This window comes from Schistocerca gregaria, chromosome 2 (genome assembly GCF_023897955.1).
Source record: "Schistocerca gregaria isolate iqSchGreg1 chromosome 2, iqSchGreg1.2, whole genome shotgun sequence".
Classification (NCBI taxonomy): Eukaryota; Metazoa; Arthropoda; class Insecta; order Orthoptera; family Acrididae; genus Schistocerca; species Schistocerca gregaria.
Window position 1 is genome coordinate 212,630,388 of NC_064921.1, and position 20,232 is coordinate 212,650,619.

Consider the following 20,232-nt stretch of genomic DNA (forward strand, 5'->3'; position numbering starts at 1 on the left):
CTGGAGCCGTAGCGGACATGGCAGCATATAGTTTCACAAACATGGAAAATAGCTTTAAAGACTTGGGGAAAATATTATAGCATGCAATAGCATTCTTGATACATTAATTGGTGTCTGATATGGACTAGCAATATGAAGAACTACGTTTTTGAGACACATAATATTTTCAATTGTGTGTGAATTCCTAAATGACCAAACTGCTGAAGTCATCGGTGCCTAGACATACACACTACTTAAACTAAATTATGCTATGAAAACACACACCACCATGCCCGAGGGATTACTCGAACCTCTAGTGGGAGGGGCCGTGCAATCCATGACATGGCGCCTCTAACCGCGCGACCACTCCGCGCGGCCGGAAAACATATTGCAGTTTAGTCTTACTCTTTTGCTGGTGCATTTTGCTTTCTGAAAGATGACACAAGACTTATTATTCAACGTACCTTTCGTCGCATATTGGAAAAGTTGCGAATACTGCTTCCTGAAAACGTGATAAGTATGAAGGCCATTTCCTGCAACCTCGATTCACTATTTCTTTTCCTCGCTGCTCACTGAATATAAAAATACAATCAACACAATAAGGAGCTTCAGTTACCTGCTGCACAATAAACTACATATGCCTACACGAAGTTCAAGCAACTGTGACTGAAATGTTCCTGACTAGCCGAAATATTTATGTTTTGACTTTACTTTTAGTTGGACAAAACGACGGTACCAGAGCCTACCATTCAGCTACCGAATGTATCAACAGATTATAAACTTGACGTTATTCAGTAAGTAATATTATTTAATAATGTTTACGTCTAGATCTATTTTAACCACCAAATTTACGCGAGTCAACCATTAAATGAGACGTTTTTAATGAGCAGTCAGCTATTAACAGTATAGTTCTCGTTGTTAGCACAGTTTTAAGTCAGTTTACTCACTCTTGTGTTGTTTCTGATGGCGGTTCGTGATGGTGACAAACCGTTTTAGACTTTCATTACATGTAGCTCAGATCACGTGATCTGGGCTGTACTTTAATTTTGCGACACAAAGCTGCGCAGGAGGTATGCGACAATTAGACTAGTAACTAAGCACGCCATTACGACTATTATAGGTCGGTAAATAACCAGGATTTACTCATTATTAAAACTTCATTGAGCCCTCTCAGCCATAGTCTATCATCAGAATTTGCAAACCAAACTTGATACAAATATCATGTCAAATAGGTGCCACGTAACACAAAGCTTTGCATCAAGTTTGTTTTTGACATTCTCATGGCTTCCGAAACGAGTCGGTAAAGTTTTTCGAGATATTGTTGTCGATTAGCAGCCTCATGGGAAGTTAAAAATATGCTGTGGTGAAATTAATCGTCGAACTTGACTAAGCACCATCTAGTCACAGTTCAACACAAGCCGGAGACGTATAATAGGAATACGAGTTACGATATATTGCATTGTATGTGAATCAATTATTTCAGAGACAACAATGCTATTCATACAAGTACCACAGATTCGATTCTCAAAACATTCATGTATTCAAACACAGTTCTCCACACCTCAATAATATGTTGAATATGGTTTCGGAGAAGGTCTGGTTCAACACGTAAACGTACGTAACATCCCGTTTGCTATCTACATGAAATATTTCAGGAGAATTATGTCCGACTCTTTATGTGTACGATGCTGCCGCATCTTTAAGGCCGTCCGTAGGTTTGTAACACCAAGGTTAGCATTTCTTCTACCGTATAAATGTTATTCCGTAGCTAAACCACAAAAAGGCAGACACTCTCTGACAGCAAAATGTCAACAACTCATCGCTTATGGTTTCAGTACCCTTTCTGATGGCTGAACGTCGCCAGCGAACGTAGATGCAGATCCCACACTAACGGACACTCAGATTTATCACTTACGCTGCTACCAGAATTAATACTACTGTAAGAGCTTCATGGTTCTTTGTGCAATACAACTACTGAACATAAATTATAAAGCATTATTTTATGACGCTGTCGGGCTGGGCTAGCATTTGGATTGGTGACCAGCCGGTCTGCCGAGCGCTGTTGGCAAGCGTGGTGCACTCAGCCCTTCTGAGGCAAACTGAGGACCTACTTGATTGAGAAGTAGTGGCTCCGGTCTCGGAAACTGGCATACGGCCGGGAGAACGGTGTGCTGATTTTTTTTCTTTATTGTAATTTTAGTCACCTCATACAAGGGGGGCTGGCAGCAGCATATTACGCTGCTCTTCAGCCTTGAGTGGTACAATAATATGACATATAGGTGGCACAGACAATACAATAAAAACGGTGGACAAAAAATGTAGATACAAAAAACAATAAACATGAAGCAGTTCACGCTGGACGAGAAAAAACAAGAACACTTGTTGACACAGCGCACATAACACGGATGACTGCGACGGCACACGTGAACAATGGTGGCGTGACGGCGAAAGAACACTAAACACAAAACGAAGGCACACACACGAGGCACTGATGGCAATGATCTCCTGTGCACGAATGTCCACTGAGTGTGTGTGAGTCTGGGGACCTGCCAAGGGAGGGGGAGGAGGAAGGGGAGTGGGACAGGGAGAGGGGCGGGTAGATGGCATGGTCAAGGGAGATTGGGGGAGGGGAGGAAAAAAGGGGGAGCCCGGGGGAAGAGGGGTGGAGGAACGGGATGGGGGAAGAGGAAAGAGAAGGGAGGGAGCATGCCACGAGGAGAGGACATGGGAGTGGGGGTGGGGAGGATCAAAGTTGATAGGAGGGGTAGATAGAGGGGAGGAGGACATCATCAGGGAGGGAGAGCTGGCGGAAGCCACCTTGGGAGAGGGTAAGGAGGGTGGAGATGGAGACTGGGTGGGACGTGGGAATACAGGTGCGGCAGTGGGCAGGGGTGGGAGAGGATGGGCGAGACAAGCGAGTGAGGAAGGTCGAGTTTGCAGGAGGTGTACAGGATCCGTATCCTTTCAAGGAAAAGGAGGAGGTGGGGGAATGAAATGAGATCGTACAGGATCCGTGTGGGGGAGGGGAGATGGATGCGATAGGCGAGGCAGAGAGCATGGCGTTCAAGGATTTGAAGGGATTTATAAACGGTAGGGAGGGGCGTAGATCCAGGCCAGATGGGCGTACCAGAGGATAGGGCGGATGAGGGATTTATAGGTGTGCAAGATGGTGGAGGGGTCCAGACCCCACGTACGGCCCGAAAGGAGCTTGAGGAGACAGAGTCGGGAGTGTGCCTTGGCTTGGATTGTCCGGAGATAGCGGGTCCAGGAGAGGCAACGGACGAGGGTGGCGCCAAGGTACTTGAGGGTGGGAGTGAGGGCGATAGGACGGCCATGGACGGTGAGATAGAAATCAAGGAGGCGGAAGGAAGGGGTCGTTTTGCCTACAGTGATAGCCTGGGTTTTGGAGGGTTTGACCTTGAGCAACCACTGGCTGCACCAAGTGGTGAACCGGTCAGGATGGGATTAGAGAAGATGTTGGGCGCGCTGCAGGGTGGGGGCAAGGGCAAGGAAGACGGTGTCATTGGCAAACTGGAGAAGGTGGATGGGGGGTGACGGCGGCGGCATGTCCGCCGTATATAAAAGGTACAGAAGTGGGGACAGTACGGAGCCTTGGGGCACACCAGCGAAGGGATAAAAGGTGTAGGAATCCGTGTTATGGATGGTGACGTAGGAAGGACGGTGGGAGAGAAAGAAGCCGATCAGACAGATGTAGTTAATGGGAAGGGCAAAGGTTTGGAGCTTGACGAGGAGACCGGAATGCCATACGCGGTCATAAGCTCGTTCAAGGTCCAGGGAGAGGAAGATAGTGGAGCAACAGGAATTAAGCTGGTCGGAAAGGAGATAAGTGAGGTGAAGCAGACGGTCGTCGGAGGAGAAGGACAGCTGAAAGCCACACTGGGTAATCAGAAGGAGGCAGTGCTGGCGTAGATGCTGGAGGATGTGGCGGGAGAGGATAGATTCCAGGACCTTGCTGAAGACTGAGGTAAGGCTGATGGGACGGTAGGAAGAGACGGCGGACAGCTCTCTGCCAGGTTTAAGGAACATCAGGATATGGGAGGTTTTCCACAGGTTGGGGTAGTAACCGGTGGACAGGACTACATTGTAGAGCCTGCCCAAGGTGGAGAGGAAAGAGGCAGGAGCTTCACGAAGGTGACGATAGGTGACACGATCGTGACCAGGAGCGGTGTTGCGTTTTGTGCGGAGTGTAGCAATGAGATCCTGTGTAGTAACTGGGGCATTGAGTTCCGTCTGTGTAATGTTGTCCAAGTACTGGAAACCAGGTGTGAGGGGAGGGACAGAGGTGTCAGTTCGATCGCAGACATCTGGGAGGAGGGAGTAATCGAACTGGGGGTCATTGGGGATGGAAAAGACATCAGACAGGAAGGAGGCAAAGTGATTGGCCTTACTAAGAGTGTCAGGGAAGGGGTGATCATCATGGAGATGAGGATAGGAGGGGGAGGGTTTAGTTCCGGTAAGGCGATGGAAGGTGGACCAGGACTTGGATGAGTTGATAGGTAGAGTAGCATTTAAACGGGTGCATGTCTGTCGCCAGTCCCGGCGTTTCTTGACCGTGAGCAAATTACGAATGTGTCATTGGAGTTGCCGGTGGCGTCGTAGTGTGTCCGGGTCATGCCTGTGGAAGAAGGCACGGTAGAGACGGCGGGATTCATGGACGAGGAGGACAACCTGTGGGGGTAAGGTAGGATGGTGGGGGTGGATAGCGGCAGTAGGGATGTGGGCCTCCACAGCATCAGAAAAGGTCCGCTGGAGAAAGATGGCGGCATGGGTTACATCGTCAGGGTGACGGTAGGTGAAGGGGTGGCTATCGACCTGGTGGCGAGGGTATCCCGGTAGCATTTCAGTTGGCACGGGAATAGTCATGGACGTACTTAGGGAGAGGGTCATGACGAGAGTCGGCGCGGGGGCGACGACCGTCTGAAACAGTGAGAAGGACAGGGAAATGGCAGCTACCAATAGTTTCCAGGACATCCACTATTATGCAGCCGAAGAGTTTGGCGGAGGAAAGGACAACATCAGGAGTGGAGTTGGATTCTGTTAGGTGTGTTGGGGATGGGGATAAGGTCGCCTTGAAGGGAGGAGAGTAACCGATGCCACCACCGTATCTGGGCGGCGGAACGACTGTGGATGTTGAGGTTGGCGGCGATCATTTAGGAGGAGAAGGTACGGGAAACATGGGAGAGGAAGTCGAAGGGAATAGGGGCGTTAGGGCGGACATAGACGGTGGCGCAGATAACGGTAAGCCCGGGGAAGTAGAGATTAAGAATCAGGTGTTTGGTGGGGTCAGGAAGGAGACGTTGGACCCAAATAGGGATCTGGAAGTGGTGACCAATGGCAACTCCGCCACGCGCAATCGGGAGGGGATTATCAGAACGGTGAAGGAGGTATGGCGAAGTGTGGACGGTGTGGTGGGGGTGGAGGAACGTTTCATTGAGGAGGAAGGCGTCCACACGGTGGGCGGCAAGGATGTGCAGAAGAGGTTCTTGTTGGCGGGAAGGGAGCGGATGTTGTTGAAAACGACACGGTGCTGTTGCGCCATGACAGGGATTTAGACAAGAGTGTCAAGGCGAGAGAAGGTGAAATGGGCCTGGTTGTTGGAATAGGTGGCGTACATTTTCAGGTGGAAAACAGAATGGGCGGCGAGGGATACGTGTTGGTGGGTGTGGGGGCGCTGAAAAGGATGAACATTCTGAAGGATGATGGTGTGGAATCTGATGATGTCCTCAGTGGTAGGGGGTGGACGAAGGGAATTGCTGGGAGGGGTGGGGGCGTCCAAAGGGCGGACAGGAACGGTGAGCTCAGGAGTGGTAGGAGGAGGTCGAGCTTTACATTTCTGGGAGTAAGTGGGGTGAGGGAGGTGACAGGTATTACAGGAGGGGGCGGGACTGGAGATTGGGGCACTGCCTGAGAAGGTGGGCTTGCCTACAGTGCGGGCTGGTGAGGGCCTCACGGCACTCAGATGTAGGGTGCGCATTATACCGCAAGCACCTCTGGCAGCGGAGGAATTGAGGAGGGGAACGGGAAGGGTCAACTGGGTAGCGGCGGTGAAAGAGAAAGGCATCCTCCTACAGGAGACAGTCGATGGAGGGAGCGTGCTCGGAAAAGACCCGCATAAGGTGGGTGGAGCCGGCGGAGTTATGAATGCGGCGAACCGCACACGCCTACAGGTGGGGATGCACCTTGAGCTCCGCCAACACCTCCTCCTCCGTGATCGCCGGACTAAGCCGAGTGATCACAGCAGTGAGGGTCGGCAGGAGGGAGACGGGGAAGGAGCAGGGGTGAGGGAGGCATTAGGGCCAAAGCGGGTGACAGGGATGCTGGAAAGTAGGTCCATGTGGAGGGTAGGGCTGGGGGAGGAGATGAGCACCGAATCACGGCGACGAGTGAGGAGTGAGATGGGGGCACCAGGAAAATTCTGGCGAAGGAACAGGGTGAGGTTCCGGGCTACAAGAAAGGAGGGATCAGGATGGGAGAGGAAGTACAGTAGGAGGGGGTGGAGGAGGAGGAGGAGGGGGGCAGGCTGGGAGACATCCATGGCATCATGAGTTGGGGAAGGGGGACGAGGCGGAGCCTTTTTGGGAGTAGAGGAGGCGGGGGTGCCACTGGGGCGCTTGACGGCGGCGGAGGAGGTGTGGGGGATGGGAACGACTGGAATATGGCGGGGAGTCACAGGTCCCGGTGCTGGAGTCAGTGCCGGAGACGGTGTGGGTGATGGCAAATGCGACGGTGAAGATGATGACGACGAGGGCGAAGGGGAGAGTTGAGCATGAGCTGTAGCTCTCTGGGCAACCACCCAAGCGGGGGCCGCAGAAACGGAAGGAGCAGGGGGAGGGAAGGGAGGGAAGGGATCAGAGGAGGCACGGGAGGGAGGAGCCGGGGATGGGGCGACAAATAGGGATGGAGATTGGAGAGTGTGCAGTGGGGGGATGGACTGAGGTGGGAGTGATGCGGCACACCATGTGATAGTGGTGGCAGCAGCTGAGGGGGAGGTGTAGATGATGGCAGTGGTGGTGGCTGTAGAAGAGCTGGTGGGGTTTGACATTATGATGAGAGGAAAACCACAGGACAAGACAAGGAAACAAACGAGAGGCGAGCAGGGCGACGAGAGACACAGAGTAGATGGTGACGGAGAATGACGAAGGACGAAGGAGACTGGGGCCGAAGCCCCACTCTGCTGTCGCTGGCGGTGCTGGCCGGTGGGGACGCCTCCGCTGCTGCTGCTCCTGGGGTAACTAGGACCACCGCTGGCTGCTGGCTGCGACCAGGGCTGGCGGGGACCGGCGCTGGCGGGGACCGGTGCTTCCAGGGACCGCTGGTGGCGACTGGCTGCAGGCTGCTCGCTGCTGGCGGGGACCGCTGCATGTCGACGGGCGGGCGGGCTGGCTGGCTGGCTGGCTGGCTGACACCTGCAACACCTATCGCTTCGATTGGTACCGCAGCAGCACAATCGACGGGCGGTATTCAAGCGAATTACCGCCGGAGAATGTGTGCGGTGTGCTGACCACATGCCCCTCTATATCCGCATCCTGTGGCGCCAGTGGGCAGAGGATGACACGGCGGCCGGTCTCTACCGTTGGGCCTTCATGGCCTTTTCGGGATGAGTTTTTTTTGTTTTATGACGAAATTAAATTCCATTAAAATTCTACAGCTGAATTACTTTTTATTGCGCTAAATATTCAAAAAAGCTACATCTGGTTAGTAATCTGCCCAGCTAAAACTCTCCCCTTTTATGATTAAGACAGCCTGCGCCACCTTTCGGAGAGAGTTGGGACGTCAGTCACAAAAATTCATATTAAGCAGTCCTTAAACACGTAAACGTTCACTTCAGTTAGCGTGTTAGTTAATGCCTACGCTTTCCGCTAGATGGTGCTGACTTACTGCTGAATAGTTTTGGTTCCGTAAAACCTTCACAGATTAGTACTAGGTAAATGAAATAAGTAGAACACTCTTGTATTTCACTCTCACTCTATATTGAAGGATTAAGATGGTAATGGATGTTGGTCTATTCAAAAGGTTCCTAGCCCGGGGGAATCTAGATAGTCCTCAAATGCCGATATGCACGCGCACTACGTCCAGATTCGCAGCTAACGCCACACGAAACTTTCAAAAGTCCACACGTTAATGTCTGAATACCGGTACCTCTGAATTCACTCGTATCAGGAGATAATTCGACTTTCTGTCGTCTATATCTCCGTAAAGTTCCAATCTAGCACTAAAGTCCTAAGATCCCCTTAATACTCCGTTGCTACCAACAGTTAGAGATCGTACACTACATCACTTTTAATCTCCGTAATATTCTAACAGTTTATCGTGAATCTTTACACGATAAAGTCCAATCTAATTATTTTCTTGCTGACTGACACGGCCCATTAACGAAACAATCAAGGAAAAAAGGCGGCAATAATGACGATCAGGCCTTTTTATAGGTTTTCATCACAAGAGTTTAACCTCACTGCCTTCTCCATGACGGAGCTTCCGTGGCTTTGCTGTACTTAGACGTTAAACTACTTGCTGATATACTACAATTGTGATCTGCAGTTACCGAACTCTGATTCTACACTATTTTCCCTCTAGAAATTATATTCCTAATTTTAAATTATTATTTCTATACCTTTTATCACTGTCAACTGGACCGAGGTGTTGCATCCTCTCACGTGTTTCGACAAATCTTTCTTTTCAGCTCGCTGTTGCTGGGTGAAGTAATGCTGTGTCAGAGCAATACCAAGGGAGAGTTTCCTTCCCTGGCGCAACAAAGAAATATTAGTTTCCTCCTGTGGAAGAGAAATATCTGTTTCCTCCAAGGAAATATTATTTTCTCCGAGTAACTCACATGATGCAGGGTGACGAGGGCCACTTAACGTCCAGCGATAACGTGATCCGTAAGAGTACATAACCTATGTATTACGACGACCAGGCAGATCTTAGTTGTTGTGAAGCTTAAGGGCGCTCATAGCCGTGGTGATCAGCGCCCTCACGTATACTAAAAGATACAAATGTGGATAAAATGAATAAAATTGCTGCTACACAGTGAAAAGGAAACTTTAAAAATATGATTCATTCATTCACTCCCATCTCACTTGCGTTGACCACACAAAGGATGAATGATGTATATCTGGGAGTAAAGCAGAAGTAAAGCGACAGAAGAGATAAAAGGGGGGACAATAAAATATGACTAGTTGAATACTTACGAAAAACGTGAGTGAACCGGTCATCGTGTTAGTCATTAAGAACACCTCCCTCAAATTCTGGAAAACAAGTGGTTGTGTCAGTAATACACTGAAGAGCCAAAAAAGTTTGTACACCTGTCTAATATCGTGTAAGGCCCCCGCGAGGACGTGGAAGTGCCGCAACACGACGTGGCATGGACTCGACTAATATATGAAGTAGTGCTGGAGGGAAGTGGCGCCATGAGTCGTGCAGAGCTGTCCATAAATCTGTAAGAGTACGAGGGGGTGGAGATCTCTTCTGAACAATACGCTACAAGGATTCTCAGGTATGTTAAATAATGTTCATGTCTTGGGAGTTTGGAGGCCAGCGGAAGTGTTTAAAGTCAGAAGAGTGTTCCTGGAGCCACTCAGTAGCAATCCCGGACGTGTGGGGTGTCGCATTGTCCTGCCGGAATTGCCAAAGTCCGTTGGAATGCACAATGGACATGAATGGATGCACGTGATCGGACAGCATGCTTACGTACGTGTCATTGTCAGAGTCGTATGTAGACGTAGCAGGGGTCCCATATCAGTCCAGCTGAACACGCCCCATACCATTACAGAGCCTCCACCAGCTTGAAGAGCCCCCTGCTTACATGTAGGGTTCACGGATTCATGAGATTGTCGACATACCCGTACACGTCGATCCTGTCGGTACAATTTGAAACGAACGTCGTCCGACCAGCAACATTTTTGAAGTCATCAACAGTCCAATGTCGGTGTAGACGGGCCAAGGCGAAGCGTAAGAACTTGTGTCGTGCAGTTACCAAGGGTACACGAGTGTTTCTTCGGCTCCGATACTGATGCTGAGTCGTTGAATGGTTTCCACGGTGACAGTTGTTGACGCCTCGGCATTGAAATCTGCAGCAATTTGGGGAAGGGATTGCACTCTCTCACGCTGAATGATTCTCTTCAGCCGTCGTTGGTCCCGTTCATTCAGGATTTTTTTCCGGCTGCAGCGATATAAGATATTTCATGGTTTACCTGACTCCAGATAGCAAGGTACACTTGTGAAACGGTCATACGGGAAAATTCCCACTTCATTGCTACTTCGGAGGTGCTGCGTCCCATCGCTCGTGTACCGACTGAAACACCACGTTCAAACTCACTTAAATCTCAGTAACCTGCGATTGTAGCTGCAGTAACCGATTTATCAACTGCGCCAGGCGCTTGTAGTCTTATATAGAAGTTGCCGACCTTAGCACAGTGTTCTGCTTCTTTACATATGTCCGTATTTGAATATGCATACCTATACCAGTTTCTTTGGTGCTTCGGTGTATATCCGTTCACCATTACCGAGTACATCAACTTGTGCGAGTACATCGGCTGCCCTCTGGATTTAATGCACGAACAGGCGAGCTGAATTTCACAACCTGGTTCACAGGAATCCATAATAATTCCAACAGAAGAGATTTTCGGACTGGAAAAACATTACATTTTAGCAGCATATAACACGTTTTACAATTCTGCAGTATAATGACTTCAAGGATTCAGGCTTATAGTGATGCTTTGCTGACCGACGATCTCTCTAGAAAACTGGAATAACATGCAGTTTTTCTAGTTTATTGATACGTAATCTGACTGTCTTGCATCAGAATAGATTCTATCCTGACTCTGCTGTAAATCCTTCTCCCCGCCCCGCTCCGCTCGCACACACATCACACACAAACAAACACACACACACACACACATACACACAGGCGTGCACATCCTCTAATAGCACTGATTTCGTACCACTTGACTCAGCTTTGTTACCAACACTGGGAGCCAGTCTATGAGGATACCAGTGTCCGAGCGGTGAAGTGTTTATGCAGGTGCTGTGTTCACTGTGTGTGAGACACTTGAAGGTTTTGATAGAAAAATATTCGAACGTAGTAGTATTATTGGAGTAAATTCGCGTGAAAGAAAATAATGACATCTAAAATATGAGACTTACAGAAATTAGTCAATAGAAATGCAGGGCTGTACAAATATGACTGACTACGTGATTGATGCCACATATGGGTAAATGAAAGAGATCTTTTGAAGAATGGAGAACCAACGGTATCAACATCAAGATCTTAAATCGTAAGTCAGTACTAAGCAAAGAATTGAAAGTTAAAGGATTGGAAGACTATGTAGAAGTTCTGTAGAACGGAAACAAATTTGATGATAATATAATAAAAAGTGATAAGGAAGTAAATGAGGCATACGAAAGACGTAAGTGAAAATAAGGCCCATTGAGTGTAAATTCCCTCTGAATTATTGAGATTCTAAGGAAATTCAGCTATAAGAAAACTATTCCACGTCGTGTCTAAGGTAAGTGAAGAAAGGAAATATCCTCACGCTTCAAGAAGAAAGTATTAAATCAAATTTCAAAGAAGGTAGGTTCTGACAGATGCGAATATTACCGAGCCGTCTCTTTAATAAGTCATAGTTATAGAATACTGACACGAATTATTAATAGAAGAAACAAAAAAATGTGGGATACCGACCTCAGGGAAGATCTATTTTGATTCTGAAGAAAGGTAAGAAACAACGCTGCAACACTGACCCTACAACTTTTTTTTTTTAACAAACGGTATAACGAAATGTAAAGCAGCATTAATATTCGTAGATTCAATGTTTGCCGAAATAAACTCTGTGATATTTTGAACATAGGATTACAAAACAGGGTGGAAAAGATTTGTGGCAACATTTACAGCTACCAGAATGCAGCCTTACGAGTCGAAGTACATGAAAGGGAACTAGTAGTTCAGAAGGGAGTGAGATACCGTATGGCACATCTCCGATGTTATTCAATCTGTACACTGAGCAAGCCGTAAAACCGTAAAAGAAACAAAGAAAAAATGTTGTAAGTGAATTAACGTTCAACGAGATGTTAGCCGATGATATTGCGATTCTGTCAGAAAGGACATGGAAGAGCAGTTGAAGGGAATGAATAGTGTCTATAAAGAGGTTGTAATACGAAAATCAAAATAGTACAACAAGGGCATTCAAACTAAATCAGCTGATGTTGAGGGCATAAGATTAGGAAATGGGACACAAAAAAGTAGTATATGAGCTCTGGTATATGGGCAGCCAAATAAATGATGGTGTCGAAGTAGAGAGGATACGAAATGCAGACTGACAACAGCAAAGAAATAATTTCTGAAAATGGGACTTTCTTAACATCTAATGTAAAATAACGGTCAGGAAGTCTTACCTGAATTTATTTTGTCCCGAGTGTTCTCTTGTGAGGAAGTGAAACATAGGCAACAAGCAATTCATTAAAAAAAAAAAAAAAACAGTAGAAGCTTTTAAAATGTGGTTCTATAGTACAACGCCGTAGAGTAGATGGATACACCGAATAATTAATTAGAAGGTACTGAATCGAACTGGGAAACTTCTGGCGCAGGTTGATTAACAGATGCTATTTGTTCGTAGGACACATTCTGAGACATCAAGTAATAGTAACATTTGTGCTGAAGGCAAGTGGGAGAGGTAAAATTTGTAGTGGGAGACATTAAAATAAATACTGAAGCAGGTTCAGATGACTGTAAGTTGGAGTAATTATTCAGAGGAGAAGAGGTTTGCACAAGATACAATAGCTTTGACAGTTTTTGGACAGAAGACCGCAATAAAAGTATTATATATATTATTCGAGTTAAAATAAAACGTGTTGAATAAAACGTGTTGTAGACTATTCAAAAATATGCTTGCTGTACCCTCCACTTCACGATGCCGTAAAACGTGGCAGCGCGCTAATGTGGCTGAGCACGCAGGTTGGTCGATTATTGTATGCAAACTGCAAGTGAGCTGCGTAGCTAGGTACTTTAAAATTCATGAGGAGAAAGGACCACGTCATTGTCTCGGTTCTAAAATAGAATTCTGTTTCTTGCCTAAAATTTTACAGGCAATTCTGGCCCCGGTTTTTATTTCGTTTATTTCCTTTCTGAGTCTGGCCCTTCGGGTCCTGCTTATGCGTCCTGGCGTTCACTGCCAATTGTAGCGATTGTTTCCAGGACTGTTGACAGAACTAAGCGTTCGAGGCGAGTTTCCTTCCAGTCACCGAACGGTTATCTACTCTGGCTGTGAACATTAATGTGAAAAGGTTCATGTTGTCCGGCGCGTAAGCTCATTTCTTTTCATACTCGAGCGGCAATTACAATTCTGCCTGATAATTATTTTATACGTTCTGTTTACTTAATCTAACCATCACCCCCCGTTGATGACTTCAAACGATACAAGGGAATAAGTTATACAAACGTGAAGTATACAGATCACTGACCACTGGTGATTTAAGTTTACATTTCTTTTCATCTCTGCTACTAAAGCGCTCCATAATGCTTCGAGACGGGCTTCAAAATAGAGTTTCGTTTTTGTTATTCCTATTTTATATGTTCATTGCACTTACTGCATTATAGACGCCATCTGCGTTCGATTTAGTGTTCGAGAAGTGCATGTAATGTTGCATGTTTTGTAAAAATTAAAAAAGGAGCCTACGACCACTGTAGGTACTCTTCCTTTATATCTATCGTTTTGTTCAGCTTTTCTATCAAAAACTGTTAGCTCTGTACTAATATGGTGTTTAGTTTTTGTCTTCGTCGGCTGTACAGTGTCACATGTTACCCCATAGTCGTAAACAGAACATATACATGTCGTATTAATTCATGAAAGTCCAACTGATGATGGAGATTTAAACACCTGGAATGCATGAAGTAAAGTGAAATAAATTTTAAGTACTAATAGTAACATTGGTGTTCCTCATTCTGCGATACCCCTTGAGGATCAATGCTCATACCTTAGTAACGACAAATGTTTAAAATAAATATCTTTGGACTATAAAACGGAAGTTTGTAAACTTGTTGGAGACCAATTCAGTAACTCCTTTTTTTAATCTTTGGAGGTGGACTCATGGTGAGGATGCTCTCCTGGAGGCATAGATATTTTAATTTTTGAAGTTGTGGTACATACTGTTCGATGTGGATACAATGAAAAAAATTTTAACAAATTTTTGGTTGGAAATTAGGAGCACAGCGCCGGTATTTGACTAACAGCTGAGTGAAACTCCCCAAAAATCTCGACTAAGGTTGGTTTTTGTATTCCCCAGCGGCCGGAGTGACCGAGCGGTTCTAGGCGCTACAGTCTGGAACCGCGCGACCACGACGGCCGTTGGTTCGAATCCTGCCTCGGGCGTGGATGTGTGTGATGTCCTTAGGTTAGTTAGGTTTAAGTAGTTCTAAGTTCTAGGAGACTGATGACCTCAGATGTTAAGTCCCATAGTGCTCAGAGCCATTTGACCCATTATTTTTGTGTTCCCTGTTCTTGTTTCCTTGGTTCTACAGCTTTATTTTTATGTCTGTTTGCTTTGTTGCTGCGCTGGGTGTTATGGTAAACTCGTTTTATTCGTGATTTGCTCAATACGTTCCTTTTTCCTGGTTGTTTCTTATTTCAGGCTACTGTGACGGGTAGGGGTACTTAAACGTACGTTTTAGTGCATGAATACGTATTTCCATTAACATTGTGGTTATACCGTTATTCAGTAGTCTCCTTGTTCCACATTTTGCAACATCCTAAATTGGTACGGCCAGCGACAGGCTAGAGTTAAGTTCTGTATGCTGTGATGCTTGTGGGATTTTCCCAGCGATAAGCAGCATTCTTCTGTCACCTGACTTAATTCATCTGCTTGGTATCTTATTTCCTATAAAAACGTGCAAAGTGTATAGCAAGAAGTGTCTCAATAACATTTATATATGTGCTGAGCTACCGGGGCTACAGACTCTCGTTCCCAGTGCTGCATTGACTGGATGTCGGCTATGTGACGTATCTTCTGAACTACGGCCATGCTGATTAACATATATGTCCATCTGCTGTCAAAAAGTATCCTATAATTGTAGGTCACGTACGCCAGTGATGTGTGGCTGGAGCCTATTATGTTGCTCGTGGGAATAGGGCGGTCTCCGTGACCAGACCACACTATGATGACCAGCCGCCGTGTCATCCGGTTGTGGAAGGTAGTACTAGGGTGCATGGGGTCAGCACACTTCTCTTCCACTCGTAATTCACCTACCAGAACTTATAGCTCCTGATATGACTTCAGTGGCATAATTCAGCACATGTATGTCCTCCTAACAAGGAAACATCCCTGTAATCGAATCCGACGTGTCCAGATGGCAGTCAGGTGCACAGGGATTCAGCTATGGAGAAATTTTGCAACTCGGTATTCGACCAGTAAGAGGAAATGAAATGGCGGTGTTACCAAGGTTTTAGTAAGTTTCCCGCTACAAACCGTCTCATTTGTAATGAGACTACAATCAATGTGGGAGTCGCGGTGGGATCTTAACACGTCAGAAATAAACGTAAAGTTTTTGTAAACTGTACTGACATGGCGTCTCCAAGCAGTTCGTCCCAGTACAGTGAAAGGTGAAACATCGGTTCTTGATCAAGCTTTATTGCCTGAAATGAATTCCAACTATACATGACTCCTACACGGAGGCAGACTATGAGCACTGGGTAATGGAGTCGAAATCTCACAATCTGGTCGTCTCTGTTCGTACTTCTGATTATTAAAGTTAAATGCCTGAAATTTGTCAGCAGGTCATCAGTGACGTACATTGCTGAATACTGCACGTGACAAAGCACAAAGGATAGCTGCAAACAGAGTACCGTGTGGAAAGTAATGAATGTTACGAACAGAACATAAAGTGAAATGTTATGTTATTTAGCTTGTCTCCTCGATGTTTCTTCCATTTGGCTCCTCTGTGTCGATTTAGAACGAAAGATCCAGGTATAATTCCATTTTATGCACAAAGTTGAATAATAAAACACTGTTGATCTTTTTTAATCTTCACTATTTATTAGTTAATCTAGAAAATTTCAGCGCATCACATTCAAACATATAAAAAATCAGGATAGGTAATACAGTGTATCACTTCTCCAATACAACTTCATTAACAGCTGAGACAAAGTTGATCAAAGATGAGAATCTCGCAGCACAAAGATATTGCAGGATATTGAATTATATGTTTAGAAAAAGACATGTGTGATTAATAATTTACTCTACAAATGTCCTGAAATTAAAGCAGTAATAACAATAATAATAACTTGAAATATCTTTTCAAAATTTGGGCAGATCTGCTTGTCATAACTTTTTAAAAATAATTGCCATTACACATATTTTTATATATGTACATAAGTGAAACAATACTCTAGAATCGTCCAGAGACCGCATGGCCACACCAAAGTCGGCGATCCCAATCGATGCCATAGACGTTAGCGAGGACTCGCTGCAATCCGCAAGACGTATGATAGGCGCTCCTCAAGACCACGTCTCTTCTTGCAGCATAGTAGCGCCCTCACAGTGAGGTAAATACAGTTCCGAGTTAGCGACACCTCTGCCTCGGTTCGTGAGCCGATCTAAAGGGGGAAACATCGTAGTACAGGGCCAATGTGTTTGTTAAAGTTACTGATGGACTTGATATTAAAGGTGGGCATTGAACTGCAACAGAACGGTTAGTTAATCTGTGCGTCAACTGATGCTTTAATAGACAATAGCAATAGAGTTATCCTGTGGCAAAGGACTGTGTCAAAGTTAAGTAAATCTTTTATTCATTTATATAGTAAGTTTCTCTTACGTTTCATCTGTTGCAGTTACAAACGGACCATCCCCGAGAGTAATCAAAGAACCCACTGTTGTGGCTCAACAAAAGTAATCTCGCCTGGTCACAACAATTTATTTAATTATAATAAAAAAACAAAAATTTTGGTAGCTGTAGAATATTTGTACATCCAATCATACATTTATTTCGGTGTATCGAGAAGTACAAGGTGCTAAAATGGGCCATTGATCAGTTTCATTACGACAATGGATGTCAGCTATTTTGTTCATGACACTGGGGTCGGTAAAATATTAAACAACAGACGTGTACTCACATCGATGAATAATCTACGGTCCAAAGGCAGAGGCGCAATTCACTTGCTTTATAAACACACTTTTCATGCGCAAACGAACGACAAATAACTTTCCTAGTCTGTAACTGATCGGCGTGTGTCGAAGATCCGTGACAACACGCTTCCTCTCTGTCTGCCGGAAAAGCTCTCGCTCTGCGACTGCCGCCATCGCGGATCACTTCCTTCTGGTGTTGCTCACGACACCGACAATGCGAGAAGTGCTTTAGGCTATTAATATCTTGCCTTGTTTATCAGTTGTTATAAGTGTAGTCAGAATATTTTTCTAAGTAGGCTACATGTTAATTAGTGCATTGATGAGAGACTTATTATCCTCATGCAAATTTATATATGTGGTCGTGTTTAACTAGTAAAGTGTTACATTCAAAAGTTGAAACTTTTCAATAAAATATTTCCTTAAACTGCTGAGTGAAATTGAATGCAAGTGTCGCTTTGATATTCTCATTCTTACAACACTGACCTACTGAATTTGCCTTGGAAAACCGAAGTCAAACTTTTCGTATTCATTAATTACTCTCAATATACAACCGTAATGCTATCTAACTGCTACCAAATTAACTCAGAAGAATGGCCCTGACTGAAAAGAAATCCTAACAATAACCCATACATTTCATTAAGCACTTACTTCACAGAAATCTTCATTACGCGAACTACTGCAATACAGCGAGCGTCAGTACTGCCAACTAAATAATGGATTCTAACTACTAAAGCCACTAACTACTAATAGGCATGTGGTTAGCAAAGGGAAGATTTGGTTGCAAAACAAGTAACACATATTTTTTTTTTTTTTTTACCATTCAGTTCAGACACTAATATAAATCGTCACTGACATCACTTCCATAACTTCCATCACCGCTGGCAATTAACTTCCAACTGCCCAACAGTACTGACAATTAACTTCCAACAACGAGTCCGACCAGCAACAGTCTCTTATTTTAAAAAAGCTCAATCAGGGATCCAATGCAATGCGTTACACAGCGCTGCCAACACAGAAGCAGGCCACATACATAGCCCCAGTGCTCCCCCCCCCCCCCCACCCAAACAAAAAAAAAGAAAAATTACTAATTATTTTGGGCAGTGGCCAGGATCAATTTGTTAAAATTTTTATATTAACAATATCAAATAGATCAAATGCATACAATTATTAATATACTGTAGGTCAAAAGCCAAAATTGTTCACACAGTTCCTAAAGACAGTCCTAATCGTTTATCAGAGTGGTGATATATGATAATTTTATGCAGAAAGTCTGCACAGTAAAAGAAAATGGAAGTACTGGATCACCATGCAGTCTTGTTGTTCTCCCAATAGAAACACAGTGCTGACTCTTGACATGAATATGGTTAATGGGCGATGAAACTTCTTTGGTTCAAATGGCTCTTAGCACTGTGCGACTTAACTTCTGAGGTCATCAGTCGCCTAGAACTAAGAACTAATTAAACCTAACTAACCTAAGGACATCACACACATTCATGCCCTAGGCAGCATTTGAACTTGTGACCATAGCGTTCGCTCGGCTCCAGAGTGTAGCGCCTAGAACCGCACGGCCACTCCAGCCGGCTGAAACTTCTTTATTTAAATAGGTGTGTCTGTACTTCAGTTGCAGAATGACTGAGAAGATGAAACTTATACATTATTTGATTCTGAAACAGCTAAGTAACACTGAACGTACTGAGCCTACTTTCCAAAAGAGTGGCCCTGAATAAGAAGCAATCTTGACAATAACCTATACATTTCATTAAACACTTACCTCACAAAAATCTTCATTAGCCGAACTACTGCAATACAGCGAGCGTCAATACTGCCAGCAAAATAAAAGATTCTAATTACAAAAGCCACTAACTACTAATAGGCATGTGGTTAGCAAAGGAAAGATTTTGTTGCAAACCAAATAACGTATTTTTTGCCTTAATAATATGAAATCCAGTTCAGACATGAATACAGTAAAGGCCATTAAAATTTCTACACCAGGAAGAAATGCAGTTGTTAAACGGGTATTCATTGGACAAATATACTATACTAGAACTGACATGTGATTACATTTTCACGCAGTTTGGGTGCATAGATCCTGAGAAGTTAGTATCCAGAACAACCACCTCTGGCCGTAATAATGGCCTTGATACGCCTGAGCATTGAGTCAAACAGAGCTTGGGTGGCGTGTATATGTACAGCTGCCCATGCAGCTTCAATACGATACCACAGTTCATCAAGGGTAGTGACTAGCTTATTGTGACAAGTCAGTTGCTTGGCCACCATTGACCAGACGTTTTCAATTGGCGAGAGATCTGGAGAATGTGCTGGCCAGGGCAGCAGTCAAACATTTTATGTAGCCAGAAAGGTCCGTACAGGGCCTACAACATGCGGTCGTGCATTATCCTGCTGAAATGTAGGGTTTCACAGGGACGAATGAAGGGTAGAGCCACGGGTCGTAACACATCTGAAATGTAACGTCCACTGTTCGAAGTGCTGTCAAAGCGAACGAGTGGTGACCGAGACGTGTAACTAACGGCACCCCATACCATCACGCCGGCTGATACGCCAGTATGGGGATGACGAATACACGCTTCCAATGTGCGTTCACTGCGATGTCGCCAAAGAAGGATACGACCATAATGATGCTGTAAACAGAACCTGGATTCATACGAAAAAATAACGTTTTGCCATTCGTGCACCCAGGTTCGTCGCTGAGTACACCATCGCTGGCGCTGGTAACCGTAGCCATGGTCTCCGAGCTGATGGTCCATGCTGCTGCAAACGTCGTTCAAACTGTTCATGCAGATGGTTGTTGTCTTACAAACTTCTGCTAACAGTCTGCTAACAGTCTGCTAACCAACGCGATCACCACTGTCACGATACGATAAACCGTAATCGCGATAGGCTACAATCCGACCTTTCTCAAAGTCGGAAACGTGATTGTACTGATTTCTCCTCATTACAAGAGGCATCACAACAACGTTTCACCAGGCAACGCTCGTCAACTGCTGTTTGTGTATGAGAAATCGGTTGGAAAGTTTGCTCATGTCAGCACGTTGTAGGTGTCGCCACCGGCGCCAGCCTTGTGTGAATGCTCTGGAAAGTTAATCATTTGCGTATCACAGC